Below are 22817 nucleotides of genomic sequence, written 5' to 3'. Positions count from 1 at the left end.
GAGACAAGAAAGTCAGCTGCAATTCTTCACTTAACAAGAAAGATTTATGGCTAGAAAGTCTCATAAGCTGAAAATAGATAGAGGCTGGGAAGGGATTAGAGAAAGGTACATAGGCACTGCTGGCAGGAACGGGATATTGAGCTGGAGGGACTGTTGGTCTGACATACTCTACCTGTACTCATGTTTTGTATTCTTAAGAACTATCAAGGAACCCAATGAGAACTGGAAGAGCAGGACTAACAATGCTGTACTGTGCAAACTACCACTCAATCACATTTGTTTTAAGCAGTTTTACTCCTCTCACACAGAAAACTTAAAATAAGAAAGAAGACCAGTCCAGCAACACTGTTATAGACAGACAGAAAAGGGATGGCTTGAAAAACAAAGTGCAGGTTGGACCATTACACTTATCCCTTTGGACAGGTTTTTAAAAATCTCTTTGGGTCCATTTCCTTGCCAGTGCCTGCTGCTGTTTTTGACTGCTGCATACTCCTTTCATAAAGGTGTTAGACACTCCCCTCATCCTTCCCAGAAGAGAGAAGATATGAAGACTACATCACCTTTAAGTTGAAGCAAGCGGGGACTGGAAGATACTTGGTTAGACAGACTGCTATTTGCAGAATTTACAAACGTCACTCAGTACTTTCTTGAACGAAGGACAGGATTAACTTCCTCTAAATTTAGTCTTCTAAAAATTTGACAGTGAGACAAAGGTAATTTTTAGGCTTCTCCTCTACTCAGTGGAAAGAGACACACATCTCCATAGGACAATTAATCCCATCTATTTTGAACACTGGTATCTGGATGAAATAAATCTCTGAAGATCTCTTCCTCTCCCCACTGGCTGGAGAAGAAAGCTAAAAACTAGTTTGGATTAGAGGCCTCATTTGCACGTGGCTTGAACAAGGAGAGCTGAATCCCCTTCCTAGATCAGAGTGAAAAGCATGTACCTCTTGCTCTCATACCTAGGAGTCATATTCTGCTAGCTGAAGCTACAAAGCAGCTTTCACAGTAGGGCAGCTTGAGTTATGAGGCAAAAAAAAGAAAATTTAGATAACAGGACAAAAACCTTGGGTGAAAAGTCCAATTCAAACTAAGCTGAAAGAGAAGAATTCCTTAGGACTGCATGTCCTTCCTAAGAAATTGCCATATTTCAAAGATCCTTACTCTTAGCAGTCACGGCCTTGCAATTTCTAAGGTAGCCCCTTTGAGTGCCTCTTACAATAGAAGATCTGATCTTCTCCTTTGCAGAGAGCAGGTCAGGTTTCAGCCTAGAGCAAACCCAATTATCAGCACTTAACATGCCATAGTCATAAAAAACTAAGAACAAGGTCAAAAGATTACACATACATTCCAACTACATTAAAGAATCTTGTAAAATCCTCTTCCGATTACAGCTGCACACAAAAGAGTGGAGTCCAGTTACTTCCAGTTATTTTCACAAGTTTATTATCACCAACATAGAACTCAGGGATGATATTACCTTGCTACCACCACTTTGTCTCTTAGCAATGGGAAATGCTGCACTTTAAAGCCCTAAGAGCAAGCCCCATGCAGAACTTAAATATGGCCTTATTTGGAAATATACTCTTTTCGATATACTAAAGGTATCTGCAGTTGTCAGCGACTAATTTGCTGAACTATTTATTATACAAACCTTCTTTTTAAAGCAGGAGAAAATTCCATGAATTTCTTTTTTTCACACTTATATTCATTATGGATATGCCTTGAGTGACTTCTGAATTTGAGCTACTTTTGAAAGGTCAGCTCCAAGGAACTCCCTCAAACTGAAGCATTTGTAAAAGAGCCTCCTTCCAAAACCTGACAAAGTCTAAAGTTATAATATGTACAAGCCAGACAGCTTTCACCCAGGATTTCTACACAAACTCAGATTCATTGCTTTATTAACTGTGGTAAGAAATCTATCACTCAAATGAACCTCAGTATTAAAGGAAAAGGTAAAAAATGAGAGCTATTATATTTAACAACAAAACCAGAAGAACAGTAAGACTGAGTCTTTCAGAGCTGACAAATTGATTAAAAATGGAATTAGTAGACACAAATAAATGCAATCTACTGGGGAAGTAGCAACCTTTGTTTGCATAATTCATGCCTTGCAAAGTATTCTTTGAGAAGTAAATGACAATATAGATGAGGATTTGCCAATCTACAGAATGCCAAAAAGTCTTTGACAAGATCCCTTGTCCATTCAGAGAGTTACAGCAGCTCTCCTGATGCATAAGAGGCTGTTATGACACAGGTACTTATAAACATGAGCCAATACATTTCCAAGCAACAGGTCTCCACCCCAGTGAAGTTAACAAGGAGTTTACTAATAGTTAGCTAAAGTATTTGCAGCAATGAGTACCAGAGTGGCGGGACATACTGAAGAACAGGAAGAGAACCATAAAGAGTGTCATAAAGAACAGTATGTAAAACAAAATTAATTGAACTGAAAGGTCCTGGTAATAACCCTCTGTTTAGTCTAGCCATCAAACCAGCCCACTTACACTGGCTCGCTTTCTGTTTCGCCAGGGGACTCCATTGGCAGTTACAGGGAACAGGGCCAAACCCCCAGGGCTTGACTGCTACCAGTAGGAACACGAGGAAGTTGTTTTTCTGCCTTCAAGTTGTTTCCCCTCACTACCCTTCTAAGGAAGCCACAGTTGGACTGCCAAGTAATTCCAGCATATCCATACAGGGACTCTGTTGAGGTCAGTCTCTAACTGGGAAACAGGATTCCCACGGTTCTGTATTTAGCTGTGCCAGTCCAGGCTGTGCACTGCTAAGTAGAGGTTAATGGAAGGGAAAGGGTGTGTAAGAAGTTTCGGAGCCTGTCTGAGGTTTTGGTTTCACGATAAGCTTCATCTGGCCTGAGTGTGTGTCTGCCTGCCTACTCGTCCCCCTCTATACATTCCTGCTACCTCCCCATAAGCAGGGGACCAGGGACCTAACTGGAACTGAGCTGACTGTGAAGCCACGTGCTGGTAGGCATGCACAGGAGAAGCTGCAGGGATAGTTAATTCGATGATCATGATGTGCCAGGGTGCAGTAAACTGGTGCAGGGATGCAGAGGCTTTTGGGAAGACAGAAATGAAGGAACATTTAGTCTCCCAAAGTATTACTGTACTCAAGCCTTGCACGTCATTAGCACCTTCTTCATACATCACACTCACAACCTTGGCATCTCACATTTTGAAACTACCTGCATCCAGCTGGCAGAAGATGACCTGTGTCATTGCTATTTCTTTGTTGCTGAAACAAGTGGACTTTGGAACATCACTCTAGTGAATTTTAAAAATCTTAACAAAAACTAACCCAGTCCTAAAGATTATGTATCCTTTGTTCAGCTGAACCTATTCACCCAGTTGAGCTCACTGACTTCTATACACGAAGCACTGTGAGAACGACTCAAATAACACTACTGTCTTCTGCTCTTGAGTCCAAAAGAAGCCAAACTGCCTCATAAGTGACTGTAGATAAAGACTAGTCTCCTAACTGACATAGACCAAAACTGGATGATCAAAAATTTGGGTATATGAATCTACTTAGTCAGGCTGCTGGCACACTTGAAAATCCAGCTGAGACTCCTGGCTCCCAAATGATTCTCAAATCACCCACGACAATGTCAACAAAACCCTGCATGCAGAAGACACTCACTTTAAAACCTAACCCATTTCGTGAGCACAATTCTCATATTATTGTTTACTGACACAATGTAGGTCACTTGTTTGGCAGCCTCCATGTCTCACTGGCACATCAATAATGCAGAAAAGCTTTCTGGTCAGCTATAGAAAACAGCAATGAGGATGACTGAAACACTCCGAAGTCAGAAGATTTCCAGACCTGTATGTGTGATAGCTGTGTTTTGAAATAGTGGATCTTCAGACCTAATGCTTGGCGACACATAACTTAAATCAAAGTGCATGTCTATTGTGCTCAATACAGACAGAAGTCCCTAACCCATGCTCACTACTGGGTTAAAATAGTGAGTGTAATTATTCAGAGTAAGTGTGTGTCATTATTCAGAGTAAGTGTAATCTCAGCACACAGACAAAAATTTTCAGAACTTCTTATTCTGAAAATATGACCATCTCTTTTTTTATAGAAATAAGATTATGCTCCAGGAAAGGAATGTTACAGTAATATTAAAAATGACTTACTCAGAATATACATACTCGTATTTTAGGTATCCATGGGATTTTACAAGGAAAGAGCTTGCTAATATAAATGGACACCCCAAATCCCACAAATCTACATTCAGGCTTGAACAAAAGAACTACTGCTAAAATATCAGCAATATTAGCACATCTTCTTGAAAACCATTTCTGAAAAACAAAGAACCTATACACTAGTTCATACAGAAAACAAAATGTCATCTGCCTCTTTCTTTTCATTCAACAGTGCTCATTTTCCAAAGCCGCCTGATAATAACAGACAGGACAAAAGGGGTCATTCTCATCCGCTTTGGGCAAAGGATGCCGAATAGAAATTCTAAGCCCGTCAGCTCAACACAGCCTGACTGCTAAGCATTAAGCAACCATGACAAGTGCTGGCCGCAGGGATATTTTACCTCACACAGTAATCTTTTTCTTGTGGACATCACAGTAACTTAGAGTGTTTTAAATGGCCCTGGCATGTCCCAAAATAAGATAATGCATAATAGATGGAATAAATCTCCTATTAGAAATCATTTGGAAGAAGAGCATTTAATTGCAGGCAAAGTTTCTCCTGCTGCAGCCCCCAGATCAGGCCAGCCTTGGACTACTGTTCTAGCAGAGCAACAGATGGAAAGAAAGCCTGAAGGAACAGATTTTCAAGAGTTCATCTCCCATCTAGGGACCTGCTTTTGTGGAGACATTTTTCTGAAGGGCTCAGCACTCAGGAGTACCTGTTCTTCCTAAAAGAAGCCAAGCTGTTTTTATAATCTGTCCTTTCAGATTATATCGTTTTTCAATATAATTTGAGAACAGACAACAAGACCACAGGCAGACAACTTTTATTTAGTATACAGCTCATTAGCAATAATCATAATACAGAAACATTTCCTAAGAAGTTTTCAACTAAATAACTAACAAAGCACACAGACACTCATATGCCTGGCAAGGGAACAAGGGTTCCAGAGTAGATTGCAAAGAAAGAAAATTAACATAAAGGAAATTTCTTTATCATTTTCCTTTGATTTTCTAGACTAAACCAGAATGTGAGACTTGCTGAAACAAATGAAGGACAACAAAAGCCAAGTTTCAAAATACAATCATGTCTAAATTAAACCACAGCAAGGACAGAACAAGACAGGCATAATAAAGTTGCCAATAATGATGTGAAAAAGCCAAAAATACTCACTAGTATTTTTGGTTTCATCTGCAAAGCAGCAGAATGGTACTTTCAGAGTTTCTGACAACAGTGAAATAGTTTGTACCCTAATACTGAAGTTAATGATGCAGATTTTCAAATATGCAATACCAGATAGCATGCACTAACGTGTTTTGGAAAAAATTGGCCAGGCATCTTTCTGCACCCTGGATGTAACTACTCAATGCATTTTAGAACTTCAGGGAGGTTACAGAGGGCTAAAAATAAAGCTATTTTAAAAATTAGAAAAGTTAGAAGTGTTCAACACAAAGAAGCATGGGCTGGTGAGCATTGCCTTGATGCTTGGTAAAGTTAAAGAAAGGCAGACAATCAGATATAATCAGTAAGTAATTAAAAGAGCATTCATTACTAAAGTCTTGCCAGAATCATGCTGCTGTTTTCTTTTTAGGAGCCTATAGGCTTGGTTAATAATGGTATCTTATCCAAGGATTGACATAGCAGTCCTGAGACTTGCCACCATTTTCTTCCAAAGCAGGACCAGGAAAATGGAAACTCCTATCCTCCAGCTCCTGTGGACAGGGTCCTTAGTGCAGCATTGCAGGTATCTGCTTCTCTGTAGAGAGAGCCTGAGCTATCTCTGCATTACCTTAGGCACTCAGACACCTCAGGCAAGGAGAGACAAAAACAGAACGCTCTCTTTTTGGTTCTTCTCCATGACTTTGGTGGGACAAGGCGGAGAGAATAATTATGTCCTGCTGTTCAGTCTATGAACTAGTAAAAGAGCTACGAGGCACACATGATGATGGCAGCATCAGGGCTTGGTGTATACCAGCTTTTATTATACCCTTAATTCTCCTTCCCTATTTGTACGTTTGATAGGAACTGATTTCAAATTGATAAAAGGAGAGAAACATTGATTTTTTGCTCTGCTGCCCTCTTCTGGAGCACCTTCTATTTTCCCTGTGCCTAGTAGTCCTTGCAATTTCTGCCCAATATCATCCTATTTCCCTCCTCATCCCTCATTCCCATTTTTCATCTCTCCTCGATCCATTTCCCCAAATTTCTGGCCAGTATCAGACACTTTCTTGCTCCACCTCCAGAATCTGCAGTATTGCCTCTAGACTGACAATTAGGCCTCCTTGTCATTTTCAGCCATCTTCTCCTGCCATTCACATCATGTACCTTTTACCCTCCAGACATCTGTTCTGGACTCTTCTTTTTCTGCTTTAACTTGAAAGATTACTACTGTTGGCCAAATTATGCTTTTGAAAAAGACCACAGGCTGTAACTGAAGGAGAAACAGGAAGCTGCAATGGGAAAGTGTGAAAATGCAGAAGGGAGGTAAGGAAAAAAAAAGGATGAAATTAAGCAGAGGTAACAGTAGACAAGTTAGCAAAGCAAGAGAAAGGAAAGAGGTTGAAGCTGATCACAAATGATAACCAGCTATGACTGCTGACCACCAAAAATAAACAGGGATGTTTACCAGTCACTTTTCAATAAAACATAAAATTCATGTTAAATCTTAAATACATGCAAAATCTTTCTGGAGAAAGGAAGCTTTATCAGGAAAATTAGGACAAACAGTTTGGGCTTAACAAGCTTGGCCAGACATTATTCCTTGATTTATTTCCTTTAAGGTCACTATTCAAGGTAATGGAGTTAGTTTCAGGAATAGGCCCTAGCTTTATGTTTTGACCCTATAAAAATTACACTCTCAGAAAAAAATCCATTCTTTTACACTAATTAATTATTGTTACAGGTCTGTAGCTCCTAAGACAACAAATTTTTGGGCAAGTATTGTGTTGCATGCCTGTAAAGTGATGTCTACATGCAGTATAACTCAGCAATAAAATGTGCGACATGACAAGAATATAAATATGACAACTGTAATGAAATCAACCTGCCAACATTGTCCCTTTATGAGACATTCTTCACAAAATGTCCTGAGCAGCTTCACAATCAAAGTCAACCAAGCTGAAACAAACAGGGTGTGAAAAAAACTAGCTAGTGAGCATGTTATCTGCCACCTGCTCAACAAGATTCAGGAGCAAACACAAAAAAAGGCGGCCTCACAAATAGGGAACTGATGGTACTGAAAATATCCAATGTTGTGGTAAGAATTCTTAAAACTATCAAGTAAAAGCAACAAATGCAAACAGCAACCATTTTGGAGGAGTGACTGGTTTCTTCAACACTGAAATGGTGAAAAAAGCCAAACATACACATGAACAAACCGCTGTAGCTTCTTCTTAGATGTATTTGAATAATTTCTGAAAAAGCACTGAACACGTGAATAGTTGATGCCTCATTTCCAGAAGTGTTGGGCACTCACACTTCTAAATTACAGAACCATAGAGTCACAGAATGGTTTGGGTTGGAAGAGACCTTTGAAGATCACCTAGTCCAACCCACTCCCCCATGGGCAGGGACATCTTTCACTAGATCAGATTGCTCAAAGCCCTGTCCAACCTGACCTTGAACAGTTCCAATGATGGGGCACCCGTAACTTCCCTGGGCAACCTGTTTAAGTGTCTCACCACCCTTATCGTAAAAAATTTCTTCCTTATATCCAATCTAAACCTACCCTCTTTCAGTTTAAAACTGAAAGTTTTAAAGTTGTCCTGTCACTACAGGCCTTGGTAAAGTCAAATCAGCAGGACCTGCAACTGCTTGGTGCCTCCTCCCAAGGACAGGCAGCCTGACCATTCTACATCTGCTTTATAAAGGTTTAATTTTGTGTTATCTAATCTCTACCTCCTCGCAAACAGAATGCCATCATATCCAGCAGCATCTCCTGACACCTACATTTGACAACCTCCTGGCCTCACGTTGTGCCCCTCAGAAGACCATTTCACCTGTGCTGCTGCCTCACGTGAATTCCCTCCTCACCACATCCAAAAGCAGAATGGGTACAAGAATGCAGACTGGGGGCACAACTCTAGTTTTTATCTGCCTGTGAACAGAAAAGCCTCAGACAGATAATGTAACACAAGAGGATGTTTGCATCAAACAACCTCTGGCCTCTCTAACACCAGAGGCTCCGTGTAAAACTCTGTCTAAAGGGTGCCTTCTTTTTTTCGCCTGGTACCTGCACAGACCCACCCCTAACCTACAGAAAACCTCTAGCAAACTGCAAATGATGTTCTAGTCTAAAATTTTGCCTGACATACCTGTCACACCACACCTAGAGAGCTTATGAAAAGCCAGAGAAGGGCTGGTTACCAAGGCAGTGAGCAGATTCCAGCAGTAGCCAAGCAGGATTTGCACTCAGAGGCAGACTGCTTCAAAAGCACAAGGTCTCGACTGCTCCATGATACGGCCCGAGAAGGGAAGATGGGGCTGAGACTGGTTCCCCACTGCCCTCCCTCCCTCACATCTTGCTGTTCACAGAGGTCACTTCTTTGTCTTGCCTGCGCCATGGATTAAATAAACCTCTTACCGCAACACAGAGATGGCTCCACAGGAAATAAAATAGAGAAGGACACAGTGAGACATTGTCAGAGCTAAATGATATTGCTGTTGCAGACACAGCCCTGTGCTCCAGCTGCTGCCTCTCCTGCTGATCACGAGATCAAAACCTCTTCCATAAAAAGAAAATGCAGCTTTCCTGCCTAGAGGTTTCTTGTGTTGTTTTTTTTTAACAGAGGTAAGATAAAATTGCTCTGGGTGAAATACTCCCCAGGCCACGGATACAGCTATTGCATGAAGCAGTTCCACTTCTGATGTTGCAGACGCTGCTGGAGGTCAGACCGTAGGAAGTCACACCAGGGAGCACGGGAGACACAAAACTCCCTCCTAAGCAAGACACTGAGGCTCTGCAGTGGCAGATGCCAAGGGGCTTCTTTCTGCTGCAAGCAAAAAAATAGCTGACAGAGTTCTGCATTTTTTAAATTGGATTCCTATTTATGTTTTTATCGCTAACTGGCCTGACTTCTCAGCACACAAGCTTTTGCAACATAAGTAATTTCAGGGGCTGGGCACTGAGCTCAGCGCACACAACAGGTGGCTGTCATGCTGAATGGACGGGTTCAGCTGGGGAAGCACTGCGAGTCCTTTGTGGAGCACAGCGAGGCCAGGCACTGAATTGCAGAAACCTGATAAAGGCAAGCAATCCACAAACACATGACTAAAACAAGAAGAACTAACTAGTCTTTACAAGTGTTCTGGCTCGCGCAGGAGATCCAGCTTAGCGCTGGTGTTATTTAACATCCATGATAATATTCTAAAATCATAACGAAAATCATTCCCCTCCTATTGGCAAAAAATCTCTCAAGAGCTCAGCTCATCCAGAGCGACACTTGCTATTCCCACAGCACTCTTCAGAGATGGCAGATGGATGATCTCAGCAAGGCCTCCAACTAGCTTCTCATATCCTCAGGGAATTATGGCTTGACACAAGCGACATGAGCCTGCCGATCCACCCAACTGATTCATTGCCGACCCTGCTCCTTGCTCCTACTTAGCTACCTGATGATCTGCTACTGCCAGCTATCCCCCTTGGGGCTGGCTGGATTAGAAACGCTGAAGATTCACATGCTGCAAGGGATGCAGCAGGGAAAATGGATCAGGGAACACAGACTGTGGGTAGAAACGCTGGTAAATGTCTCAGGCTCTCAAATCCCACACAACGTGAGACCTCAGGCTTGTGTGGGCACAAAAAGTGGCAAGCGTATAGTGCTGTATTAGCCCAAGGAGAGCTCTTTTCAAGATTAGCTGCTGTTGACTCATGGTGTGAGCTTGGGCAAGTATCTTGATCCCTCGGGCCAGTTTGCTGACTCACAAATCCTAAATAGACTCAAAGTACATTGAAGTTATGCCATTTTACATTGGTGGAGAATCTTGTACAACTAAGCCATCTAGTAAGTTGGAGAGATGTGAGAAATTAACTGCGGTTTGGTAAGGGGATCTTTTGTTGAACACACAGGGGGAGCAGAAATTATATCACTAATCTGTGTCAGTAGGAGGAACTAGTGGAAAAGTGATGAAATTATGCTGATGACAGCAGGGGAGTAGCAATTCCAAATAACTGCACAATGTTTTAAGCTTCTACTCCCCGGTGTTACAGTGGCTGTGGCAATGTTGGAGGAAAGAATGATGATTTCAGACAGAAAACACAGACCCAGGACCTTTCAGGATCTGGATCCATAAAGAGAAATGCTACAGCAGACCTTTCACATGCCACATGGCTAGCACAGAGAACCAACACCACAGGATCAGTGTGGTTGTAAACATATAGTACATCAAGCATGGCCAAAATGCCAGGTGCTGATTCATGGGGCTGCCTTGTGCCCCTCACCGAGCCCCTCCATGCTGCCCGCCCAGCTCCTGTCTGCAGCTCCTGGTCTCACTTCTGTCTCTGTTCATCTTCCTTTGCACCCCCAAAGGAGGACACTGGTACCTGCTGTATTGGGTTTGCATGGCAAGGTTTTGGTAGCAGGGGAGCTGCAGGGGTGGCTTCTGTGAGAAGCTGCTCGAAGCTTCCCCCATGTCCGACAGAGCCAATGCCAGCCAGCTCCAAGACGGACCCGCCGCTGGCCAAGGCTGAGCCCATCAGTGGTAGCAACCCTGGGATAACAGGTTTAAGAAGGGGAAAAAAACCCTGCAGAACGGCAACTGCAGCTGGGAGAGAGGAGTGAGAACATGTGAGAGCACCAGCCCTGCAGACCCCCAGGTCAGTGCAGAAGGAGGGGAGGAGGTGCTCCAGGCGCCGGAGCAGAGATTCCCCTGCAGCCCGTGGGGAAGACCATGGTGAGGCAGGCTGTCCCCCTGCAGCCCAGGGAGGTCCACGGTGGAGCAGATATCCACCTGCAGCCCGGGCAGGACCCCATGCTGGAGCAGGGGGATGCCTGAAGGAGGCTGTGACCCTGTGAGAAGCCTGCGCTGGAGCAGGCTCCTGGCAGGACCTGTGGCCCTGTGGAGAGAGGAGCCCACGCTGGAGCAGGTTTTCTGGCAGGACTTGTGACCCCGCGGGGGACCCACGCTGGAGCAGTCTGTGCCTGAAGGACTGCACCCCGTGGAAGGGACCCACACTGGAGCAGGGAAAGAGTGAGGAGTCCTCCTCCTGAGGAAGAAGGAGCAACAGAAAAAACATGTGATGAACTGACCGCAACCCCCATTCCCCGTCCCCCTCTGCTGCTCAGGAGGGAGGAGGTAGAGAAAATCAGGAGTGAAGTTAAGCCTGGGAAGAAGGGAGGGGCAGGGGGAAAGTCTTTTAAGATTTAGGTTTTATTTCTCATTATCCTACTCTGATTTGATGGTAATAAATTCAATTAATTTTCCCCAAGTCAAGTCCGTTTTGCCAGTGACGGTAATTGGTGTGTGATCTCTCCCTGTCCTTATCCCAACCCAAGAGCCTTTCGTTATATTTTCTCTCCCCTGTCCAGCTGAGGAGGGGGAGTGTTAGAGCGGCTTTGGTGAGCATCTGGCGTCCAGCCATGGTCAACCCACCACATCTGCCTGTGGTCTCTCCAAGGAAGGGAAGTGTTTTGAGGCTGCCTACCTTCCCACGACTGGCAGAATTCCACAGCAGAGGTGCCATAAGCACAGGAGGCAGCACTCACACCTGCCCTGCTGAACAAGAGGGCTGGGGCAGGACTGTATCCATACTATAAAACACTTGGCCTTGGTCTTCCCTTGCTCTGTGTGGTGTCCTGGAATTATTATTTATTCTGCATCTGATTTTCAGTTCAAAGTGCTTGAAATAATGCGAGGTTTGTGCTAGAGCTCTGCAAAGTCATAGCCTGAAATGGAGAGTGCTTATGACATGTTGGGCACAGAACAAAGGCATGTGGGGGTGTTCGAAGGAGCACAGCTTGATGAGATACTGCCAGAGGACTGTATATGGAGACAAACTTGATGCAGTCTTCTCCATGTACCTTTTGGAAATGGTCCCTGCGAGGGGTCCTGGGTACCAGACCCTCCCAGGAAGAACAGATAAGCAGAGAGCAGAAAGGAGACTGTCCTTTGCCATGTTGCCCATTTTTCTGTAGGTTTTAAGGATACCTTGGCATCCTTCATAATATCCATCAGTAGCATCCATCTTGTAGCGCACAACAGCACCATGATGGCTCCCATCCCGCGAGCAATGGTGCTGTGCTGCCCAATGGTGCAGTGCTGCCAACAGCTGGCAAACGACTGGCAGATCAAGCAAGTTTCTCCATGAGAGTAAGGGATACGACTGGCTGGGTTACATCTCTAACCACCTCCCAAGGGCAAGTAAAACAATGCTTATTGCCAACAGACTGCAACATTTGGATAGCCCCCAAACATCTCACCACCTTTCAGAATTCACTCTCTCTGCACCTCTGTGTGGCAGGGCATGCCAGCACTCTTACAGATTGAGAATGAAACATGGTCCTGAAAACCAGAAGTGAGCTGTCAGCAGCCTAAACAGGACATATTTGAAATGAAGAATTGAAACTAATTCCCCTGAGAAGTTGGCCAGCAGCTCTGGACCACATGCTTCTTCCCATTTGAGCATCCCACATTGTGTGGCACTGCCCTTGTCTCTTGGCAGCATCACTGAACAAATAAAAACAACTCCAGTGAGGTCAGGGTTTGCTGTAACAGCCCCTGAGGGAGGAAGTAAGGGTTAGCCCTCAGGAGCCTCTTAAGAACGCATTTGCTTTTTTTCATATTACAGGAACAGCTGGGGCCATGGCTCTGTCACTCATAGCCAAGACGAGAAAGACGGATGACTTGGGAACAAGTTTTTAGGGCAAGACTGTTATACACAGCAATAGCCTATGCTGGCAGATAACCCATCACACAGATGAAAAATAAGACGTCTTCAGCAAATGGGTTTAGATAATGTTGTAAGGTGGTTTTGAGGGCATGACACCATGTTTTGTGTTTAATGATGCCTTCAAGAACGCCTTGGATGCTATTGCAGACAAAAAGCAATAAAGCAAGGGAGAGAGACTCCTGGAAATCCTCCATCCGAGCCACTCTGACCAGTTTGTGTATCGTGCCAAATAAGTAGCAGTTATTACAGAAAATCATGGTTCAGAGAGCAGACCTCAGAAAATAGTCTATATTAGCAAAAACCCAAGTCAAGACCTTTTCCTAGCCAACTGACACACCACGGCTCACACCCACACAGCTGAACTCTGTTATATTCCAAAACAGGCTGGCTGCACCCGCCCGGTCCTGGGCTAGCTCCTGAGCTGTGCCCACCATCACTCAAAAGAGTGCTAGCTGATAGGAGCCACAGCAGCCAGCTACATACTTGCTGCAAAATGCCCTTGGTGTTTTATGATCACAGAGCATCATTAAGTGTCAGACATACACTCAACACTGCCTGCACCAAGAAAAGTCTCATTACAGGGCCCCAACAGCTCCAGTCCTGACTCCTAAATGCGTACCTTCTTCAGGCTGCCTTGTTGACAACAAAAAGGCAACATCGACACTAGCAAACAAACATGGTCAGGGCTTGGGCTGAGATAACAGTACACAGTATCTGTCTTGTGAGTTTTTAGCATGCTTCCTGGCATGAATTTGGCCCAGGCTAATTATTGCTTTCCCAAATGATGCCTGGACATAATTTAGGGACCAGTACAAGCTCAGGGCCCTTCCTGTTTTGGACGTGGCCAGCTTGCTCTGGGGAGCGGAAGGATTTAGCTGTCGGACAGAAGTTACTTCATCCTAGTTGGCACAGAGCAAGATTACAGTTCCTGTCCGCTTTTATTTACTAGTTTAGCCACAGTCAAACCACCTACCACAGCTGCGTATTTCACTGTGCTGGTAAGTCTTACTCCCCCTTATGATCTGGACATGACTGGGCATCTCTGGCAATATGGAAAGAAAAGTTTTGAGTCTTATCCTTTATGGAAGGCAATAGAAAGCATTTCTTTCACTTCAAAGACAATTGTCATTAACAACTATCTGAATGCCACATTTCTGTGCAAAGGGAAACTTTTCCCCAGGCAGACCTATAAAATCAGTTTTATTCCTTTTATCAAAAGGATAATGAAGAGATCTAACTTTTACGTACTGTAATGCAACCTGAGAAATTCAAGTGCAGAATGAAGAGCTGCTGAGTCCCAAATGTGTGTCTGTCCTTAAGGACATTCCTCCTTTCGCTGGCACTTCAGATGATTCCAGATCTGGCCAACTGCTGCAAGGGGCAGTATCAAGAGATGTGATCCCCAGGTGTGTTAATTAGTACCAGGCCACAGTTACAATGGCTAATTCATGCATTTTTGGCAAAGTTTTGCAGATAGCTTCCACAAATAGTTTTCCAAAAGCCAGTTCTTCAATCCTTTGAAACCAAGACAGAAGATTCTCCAGCAGATCCATGGGGAAAAGGGAACAATGGTTTTATTAAGTCTGCTGAATTAGGAACTTGACAGCATCAGATGAAAGGAAAAGCAAGTCTCCCATCTCACTTTAAACTGAGCACACATTCACCCCATAGACAGCTTCTTCTAGAGCAAACAATTCCGTTATACTTGGTGAACAGAAAAGCAACAGGGCAGCTCTGAATCCATCCCCCATTAGCAGTCTGTCTCATCTACAAGCAGTTCCCTGCATCTGTCGATTAAAGATTTCCCGTGCCTTGGTGAAAGGAACAGGCTAATCGATGATGTAATGCTTTTTTATTCTAATTAAGGACTTGAGTCATCCTATTATTGTAAAGTCCATGAAACAAAACACGTTTAAATCTGCCCAATTACATCATGTTCAATCCTCTACCAAAGCAGAAGTAAAAAAAAGACACTTGATTCTGTGTAGTTGTAAATCTATCCTGTACCCCTTCTAAAGGATCTCCTGCCTCCTACGAACCTGTCTCAGTTAAGTAAGGACTTGCTTAATACGCCTGCAGAATGGCTCACGGCAGCTTCTGCACGCCTTCATCACCATTTAGTTCTGCTCTGCTACAAATGACCACATATTGCTATTAAACAGGATGGGAAAATAAAAAGCTGAGAGTTCACTCAGAGGACTATGGGAATTATTTGAAAGCTGGTGCCAGCTAGTGGCAATGGTATTTCATTCCAGTTCCCTGACTACTTGGCTCTACAATTCTTCTATATACAGAAAAGTGTGTGGTAAGTTTTACTGCTTTAATACATTGTAAACAATGAACCGGGTTCATTAAAAATCCCATGACATCTTCCTTAAAAGCAGACATATCTACTTCAGCAAGCTGGTCAAATTCCAAGCTGGGTATTTACATCTACTTCAGTGCAATTCCCCCTGCATTTCCAGTTGAATTATGTGTTCTTCGCTTACTGTCTGATGCTGCAGTGAAGTATTGCACTAAGCTATTAAGTCCTTGCTGCATTTTACCTCAGGTGTAGTTACATTTGTGTTCTGCTTGAAAACACTGCTGGATGGCATACACACCTGTAACACTACACAGACTATAGAGTTATTTGCAGTCCTTTGGGTTTAGGACGATGGTATAAACAGAAATTTACTATTTATAAAACCCATTAAAGTATATTCAGTGTTCTAATCAAAAAGAAAATTAAGCACATTAAAATAATTACTTAAACTCCTTCCCAAAGGATCCTCATGTTCCAGCTGTGTATGTACTGGAATCACTCAAGCCAGCCATGACAGAAACTCACCACTGAAGTTTAACCAAGGCAAGTGCTTCAACATGCAACATAAAACCTGGGGAAATGATGACTGCATAATCTTATGGAACCAAAAATGCAACACTAGACCAGGAAATATGAATGCAGATAAGGACAATGCTGGTACATGGGAGGACTCACACAAGTTTTCCTTAGGTCAGGGAAGTGACTATTTCCAGAATAAAAGAAAACACAGAGCAGCCAACTTTAGATCTGTAAGTTATGCATCCACTCTTCTCCAGATCTCTCTGACAGTTTGAGTGCCCTAGCTCAGATCCCAAGGTACAGTTCTTTCTGATTTCCAGAAGTGGACATAGCAGCAGGGTTTTTGCAATCACCTGTCAAATATGCTCTCCTGAAGGAGTGCTTATGGATGTAATATATGCCAACTACAAGCCCAGAAGTACCAGAAAATCTCAGTTTTCCTGAGTGCACTTACATTCAGTTAGCACTACCACAGAGCAGCAATGAGGGAAGAGTGCTGAGTCCTTCACACATCCAACTCGATTCCCCTGGTTGGAAAGTACAGCTAGAAAAGTTTCTCAGTCCACCACTTGGAGCCACACAGGCCTTGGTAGAGTTCTCCCAAGGAAAACACATTCCAAGAGAATATGTTTCTTCCACTCAGAAGACACAACACAGAAAGAATATGGATGATTCTGTGAGATTCAATAGCTAAACATCGTTTCATTTTCCATTGTTTTCTTTCAATCACCCTCACCCTTCCATCTGTGGTGGGACAGCAAGATTTGCAGAAAAGAAATATGTGGGAAGCTGTGCTCAGGAGATGGGATCGGAGGCAGAAGAGAAAGGAAAGCCCACTGTATGGGAAAACAACACTCACAAAGTACCTATAAACAAAAAAAGTTCAGGGCAGACAAACTGGAGGGACTGAATTCCTGCAAGGAGAGCATCCCTGCCATCCTGCTTTACCCCCTAGCCACGTGGCTAAAATGTGCCAAGGAGAGGCCATAAGGTTGCCCCTAAAAAGAGTTGAGAGCAGACAATTTATGATATTATGAATTTATTTTTATGAATTTATGAAAAGTGAGGCTTATCTTTTAACTGGATGGGTAACACAGACTTTTTGCTGCCTTTTCTTCTTTTTCCTCTTTTTGATGGGGAAGAACACTATACCAGACTATGTCCTTGGTTTTCAGAAAAATTTCAACTGTCAGAAATGTTTCAGCAGAAGACCAACGGGGTTGTTTACTGGAATTTTGCAAGTCGGCAATCTGACAGCAGCTGGATTGGAATTGCGACAAATACTTGTGTCACTTGGCAAAGTGACGGTCGAGCATGCCTTGCAACCTAAGCTTGTGACTCAACAACTGACAGAAAATAAAGATCTGCCTGTTTAAATCTCTGAAGGCTTCACAGCTGTGAGCACAGATACACACACTGCTAGGAAAACAAGGCTCTTTCCTTTTCTTGTTCATTGTTTTAACTATCTGAATTTCATTAAAGAAAAAATAACCTGTATCTTCTCTCTTCTTTGATGTTTTGACACCTTCACCCTCTCTCAGCTGATCGGGACAGACAGACAAGTGTTTCTACTGCTGTGTATGAATCCTACAGGATTCAGAGGGGAAGTCATGCACGTACCTGGCTAGACCAAAAGGCAGTTGTGAATTTATGAGTGGCTGAGGAGTAGGAAGATGCCTGAGGAGTGGCATCTTGAGGAGTGGCAGGAGTACAACCCTGCCAACCAAGGACCAGAAGGCACAGCAGCTGAATACACATTTTGACAAGTTTGGTCCAGACCATCTGTCCAGCAGACAGCAGCTGTGCCACGACACCACTCCAGCCTGCAGAAATCCTCTTCCTTGAAAGGGAAAATCCACTGGCAAGCACACTGCCTTCACCTGTTTCAGCTCTGGGCATTCTATCAATAAAATCACTTGGAAAGATGCTAAATGCAGGGCTCCCCTTAAGCTGATTTCTGCCTCTTCGTCAGCCGTTCTCAGCAGCCCAAGGTTTCTGGCAGAGGAAGCAAGATCAAACGTTGCCACTCATTTCTCCCGCAAAGACAAAAGGCTGAGGCCATCCTAGGCTCTTTTGCCACAACAAGGAAGAAAAGCAAAAGAAAGGGAGCACTGGGATGAACAGCTCAGGGGTCAAACTCTAGCCTGGCTGCCATCAGGGGGCTGGGAGACCTGAAGGTGTAGGACGCAACCCAGAAACAACTGCTGGCTTGTGCGACAACCTACTTCCTCCTGCAGCCAGCCTGACTCTGCGGGGCTCTGGCAAGGCCAGGGCTGGCTGCCTGGCTGCTCCTTCCCTGCCAATCTGTTGCTCAAAGCCATCACCCATTTCATCTGCAGCCAGAAAAGGCCCTGAGTCCTTTAATAATCTCCTTACCAACTAAACCCAGCCACAGCAAACCTCTGGCACCAGGGGTGGTTGAGCTTGTCCCCAGCAACAACTAGCTACAAGGCTTTTAAAAACTTTTGGCAGCATGCCCCCAAAAGGTCAGCCCTCACCAGCCCCATCCCTTCCTAGCTATTGTCTAGGAATAGCTGTATCTGCGTTTAAACACAAGAGATGCAAAACTTCCACCTATGCACACGTCTTTATTCCTCTGCAAAGGCACAAATTCAGATGAGAAGCCATGAGGGGAAATCCTTTGAAACAATAGCAAAGGTAGAGAGTGGAGACAGGAACTCTCCGGGACCCACGAGGAGTCAGAAGAGCTCTTGTCTGGGGAATACTCACCTCTGGGCTCTGTGCAGTTTGCCAGGAAAAGCCTAGGGCTGAGGGAAGATATACTGTCACTGAAAGATTTAGGAAGGCAAAGGAAAAAGGATGGAAGGGAGGGAACCGTGTGTGGAGGAGAGGCTCCTGCGAGGGCTGCAGAGAGCTGATGAAGACAGGAAAGGAAAGCACAGGAAAAGGTAGGTTCTTCCAAGCTGGTGAACAAGTATTACCTCATAAGTTAATTGCAGCTGAAGAGATGCATGCCCTGAAAGGGCTGCTGCATGCTTTAACCCATGCAGCAGCCACACTCCCTTTGCAAAATTGTTGCTGCTTTGTTCAGAGCAGCTGGTTCTGAGTCATTTTAATCAGCTGCTGTCTCAGATTTATTGTAGTAAACTGAATACAAATACTAAATTCAGTTATTTTAACTACAAAGTGAGAGGAGAGAGATGCTAAAGTTCTTGGCTTCAACCTACAAACAATAAACCTGCACTGTTCATCCACTGAGGGAGAAGACAAAACCCAATTCAGTTATTGTGATGTGGTTTTTATATTGTTTTAAGATTCAGAGCTAGAAATGCTTAACTTGATCTTGCTTGGATCAAGTAAAAAAATCCACAACTGGTTGCCTGAATTCCCTACAGAAAGCAAAATCCTAGGGAACCCTCAGGGCAGACTGGGAGTAAACATGGCAGCAGGCAGAAAGCTAACCCCTGTGGGCAGAGGACCTCAGGGCCATACTATTTTTTTCAGTAATTCTGTCACACCCAGGGCCTGAGCACAGAAACTCGGTTCAACAGTTCAGCTGTTAGGACAGTCCCTGGTACTCCCCTGGCATGGGACAGCCTGCCTTCTCCTAAATCATCCTAATCACAGCCCAGGAGACAGCACAGGCCAGCAACCATTTCCAGTGGGTATTCTGGATGTAGCAAACCTACTTTGGAGGACAGGAGAATGTAAAGGTATAGACATGGTCAGATACTGCCCAGTCAGCCTCAGCCAATGTGCCCTAGCACAGCTGAGCTGACTAGCATTGATGCTGCTCCGGATGCCTCTCTTCACTCCATGAAAATCTTCTCTCAAACCACTGGCAAATTACACCTTTTTCCATTGCAGAATTTTCAGCAGTATCATCAAGAATATCCTAGCTGCGGGTAGACGGCTCCTCCACCTTGTGGCCATCTTCCATGCCTTTCTCTTCAGACGATTAGCCTCTTTTGGACCTAGTATTCTTGCTTCTCTCATTCCTGAAGGCATTCCAGTTGGAGAAACCCCTGCAATTGTGACTAGCCACACAGTACTATTTTGCAATTTACAAAGAAAGTCCTTTAAAAGACAGCAGTGTTAAAAGATACCGCACCTCTAAAAACCCAGGTATATTGTCAAAACGCCATGGTAGTCTACTAAGCACTTAAAAATATGTATCTGCAAATGATAAGACAGATGGATTTAGAGAAGGGTGATAAAAAGCAGTATTGTGCTCACTTTAAGGATAACAACAGAGACAAAGATAAGTCAATATACCTAATATTGTCCCTATAATGTGGAGTAAAATACATATCTGATTTCCCACATATAGAGGAATTAAAACATTTTAACAAAGGGATATTCTAATGATCGTGGCTTACCAGAAAAAAAGAAAAAGAAAAAAAGGAGATGCTAACTTTAAAGAAAATAGTTTGGCTATGAGAGCCTTGCGACTTACAAATCACTGTACACTTACACTGCCAAGAAAAATGAAATAGATATAGAAACGTGCCACCGCTACAAAAGTGAGTACACTCTATTCATTCCCTGCTGCACAGCTGATGTCAAAGGACCATCCTACTCTGTATTAGGAGTGCTTGTTCTTACAGGACCTGTATATTCTGTCCAAAGCTGAAAAGACTTCTACAAATGTCCAGGAAAACTTGCAGACTAACTTGTGACAATACACTGGAATAACAATACACCAAACTATCAAAAAGGGCAGTGGGTGAAGAGGAGAAAGTACACTCCTTGAAAACATATTTCAAATGAATTTCAACACTGCACCCCACAAATGTAACCCAATTTTGAGCACCTTTTATTCTAGGAAGAACCAGGCCTGGGGAAAAAAAAAATAAAGGAGGAGGTGTGTTAAAAGCTGAAAACTTAATCAGAAATATGTATTGTCATTTTTTAAATGTCCACAATCTGGATGAGAAAAAACCCCAGTCTTTCTGTTGTTAAGGATCCCAGACATGGCCCAAGATCACCCTGCTAACACAGAAAGAAAACTTTTGGGCATAAGAATCATACAGCAGAGAAACACAAAGTTTGTAGACCATCCTTTATACCCGTGAAAGCTGAAGAGCAGAACTGTCAAGTGAGTTGCCCACCAGACATGAAAGAGCAACTCAGACACAGCCTTGAATGTGAGGAAGAGAATCAGCACAACTGGGATGTCTCCTCCAGGCAAAAGGAACCAGACCATTATGAGCTTCCACCTGGATGATCAGCAGCAATACAAAACCAGAAAAAAAGACCCTAGTTTAGCATTTTACCCCTAAGGCCAGTATATTTAACTGGATATCTGGTAGTTCAGCAGCACAGCAGCAGTGCTGGGCCAAATCCAAGTCACAGTCTTCTGGCCCAGGAGGAAAAGTTGTTACCAAATGAAGCGTGCTGACAACATATGGAGGCCTGTGCTACTGGAGCAGTTTCATCCTCATCCAGAAAGAAAAAAACCTGTAAGATTATGCCAAACACATGATTCAATTTAGGTCAGAGCTCTGCTGCTCAAGGCACCCTGGCCACCGATACTGCTTGGAACGGACTGGCTTTTTTCAGTGCTGGCTTTACATCTTTTCAAAGGTTTTTCACAGGGGAAAGGATCGTGGATTTTTTTTTTTCACCTGAATTTACTAGGCATTAGGGAGCAGTTTACTACTAAACATATTTATCCAGTCTGCATCATCTCCTTTTTTTATTCTTACCCATCCCAAAGTAACTTCAAGCACATCTGAAGCACTAAAGCTGTGAGGCCTGCAAGCTCCCTCTTTAAAGCACGTAAGCACCTAACATTTTAATGGGCATAGAAGACACCCTAAAATGGAAGACACCCTAAAATGGTCACCCACTGACAGCTAAGCTCCTGCCTTTGGCCTCTTACCTAGACACCTATTACTAGATGGCATAAAGCTGGGATACGATGCTTATGTCTGATCTGATCTCCATTGGTGTGAATTGAAAATACCTTCCATGGAAGCAAGGTGAGTTACAGGAGAATAGAGACAATATAAAATCAGATGCAGGATTCTCATTTCCACTTTCATGTTTCTGCCTTGACAGTGTACATGTGAGATTTACAAAAATAATAATAAATACATATGGAGAATTTTTGTTTTTATAGATAGCCAACCACTGGTTTAGAGTGAAAAACATCTGACTGCATAACATGTCATGCTGCAGCTCTGTACCAGTAAAGACTACACTTCTTACATAAAGGAAGTTATTCTGATTCAGTAAGAATTCTGTCCTCGAAAGGAATGGAAGCAATAAACTAAATGAGGATTAAATACCAGATCTTGTCATCCTTCAATGCATTAAAAGACCAAAATAGTCAAGACTTTCAAATGCTATGTCAAACTGTGCAGAGCAGAAAAGCAAATTCCTTGCTTGTTTTGGCACAGCAAGATCTTTACAGCTTCTACTTGTTGTAAGTTGGAAAATACAACATTGCATTTGCTAACCCAATAGATCATTTTCCTATCCAAAAAAGGACAGCTTCTGTTGTAAACTTACCAACTAAGGACCATTTTGTGGGAAGTACTGCTTTATCTAACTTCTCATTGTAAACAGTTATTTAACTTTTTTAAACTCTTCTTCAACAAAAGAATAATTTTGATGCTGAGTAATTAAGCATGTGCTTTGTCAAAAGAATAATACTTAAAGTTTTCTGGTGACATGTAAAGGATTAAAGACTTCAAGTAAAAAGGACAATATCTGGACATCGACAATTACATATGATTATAATAGCAGGAGCAAAGTCCAAATGGCGCTTCCAGTATTAATCATTGTAGCTGACCCAACTTAGTGTGGGAGACTCCAGCTTAGAGCCGGGAGTGAATGATCCCCTTGGAGATAATTCAAGGTAATTGGGAAACACCAAAAGAGGGTTCTGGCTTGTTGCTATCAGTTACTGCCTATTGCTATGAAGAAGCATTTTGAAAGCACCATCTGGGTCCAAGACAACGAACA

The 22817-nt window shown here is 43.3% G+C and overlaps 1 protein-coding gene across 2 annotated transcripts in view; it reads right to left on the bottom strand.

The window, feature by feature from the left end:
• Positions 1-22817, bottom strand: part of HS1BP3 (HCLS1 binding protein 3) — a 54617-nt gene that overhangs the window by 13075 nt on the left and 18725 nt on the right. The window lies entirely within an intron of this gene.

This window comes from Harpia harpyja, chromosome 15 (assembly GCF_026419915.1).
Source record: "Harpia harpyja isolate bHarHar1 chromosome 15, bHarHar1 primary haplotype, whole genome shotgun sequence".
Taxonomy (NCBI): domain Eukaryota; kingdom Metazoa; phylum Chordata; class Aves; order Accipitriformes; family Accipitridae; genus Harpia; species Harpia harpyja.
This window is presented reverse-complemented; position numbering and strand designations above follow the sequence as displayed.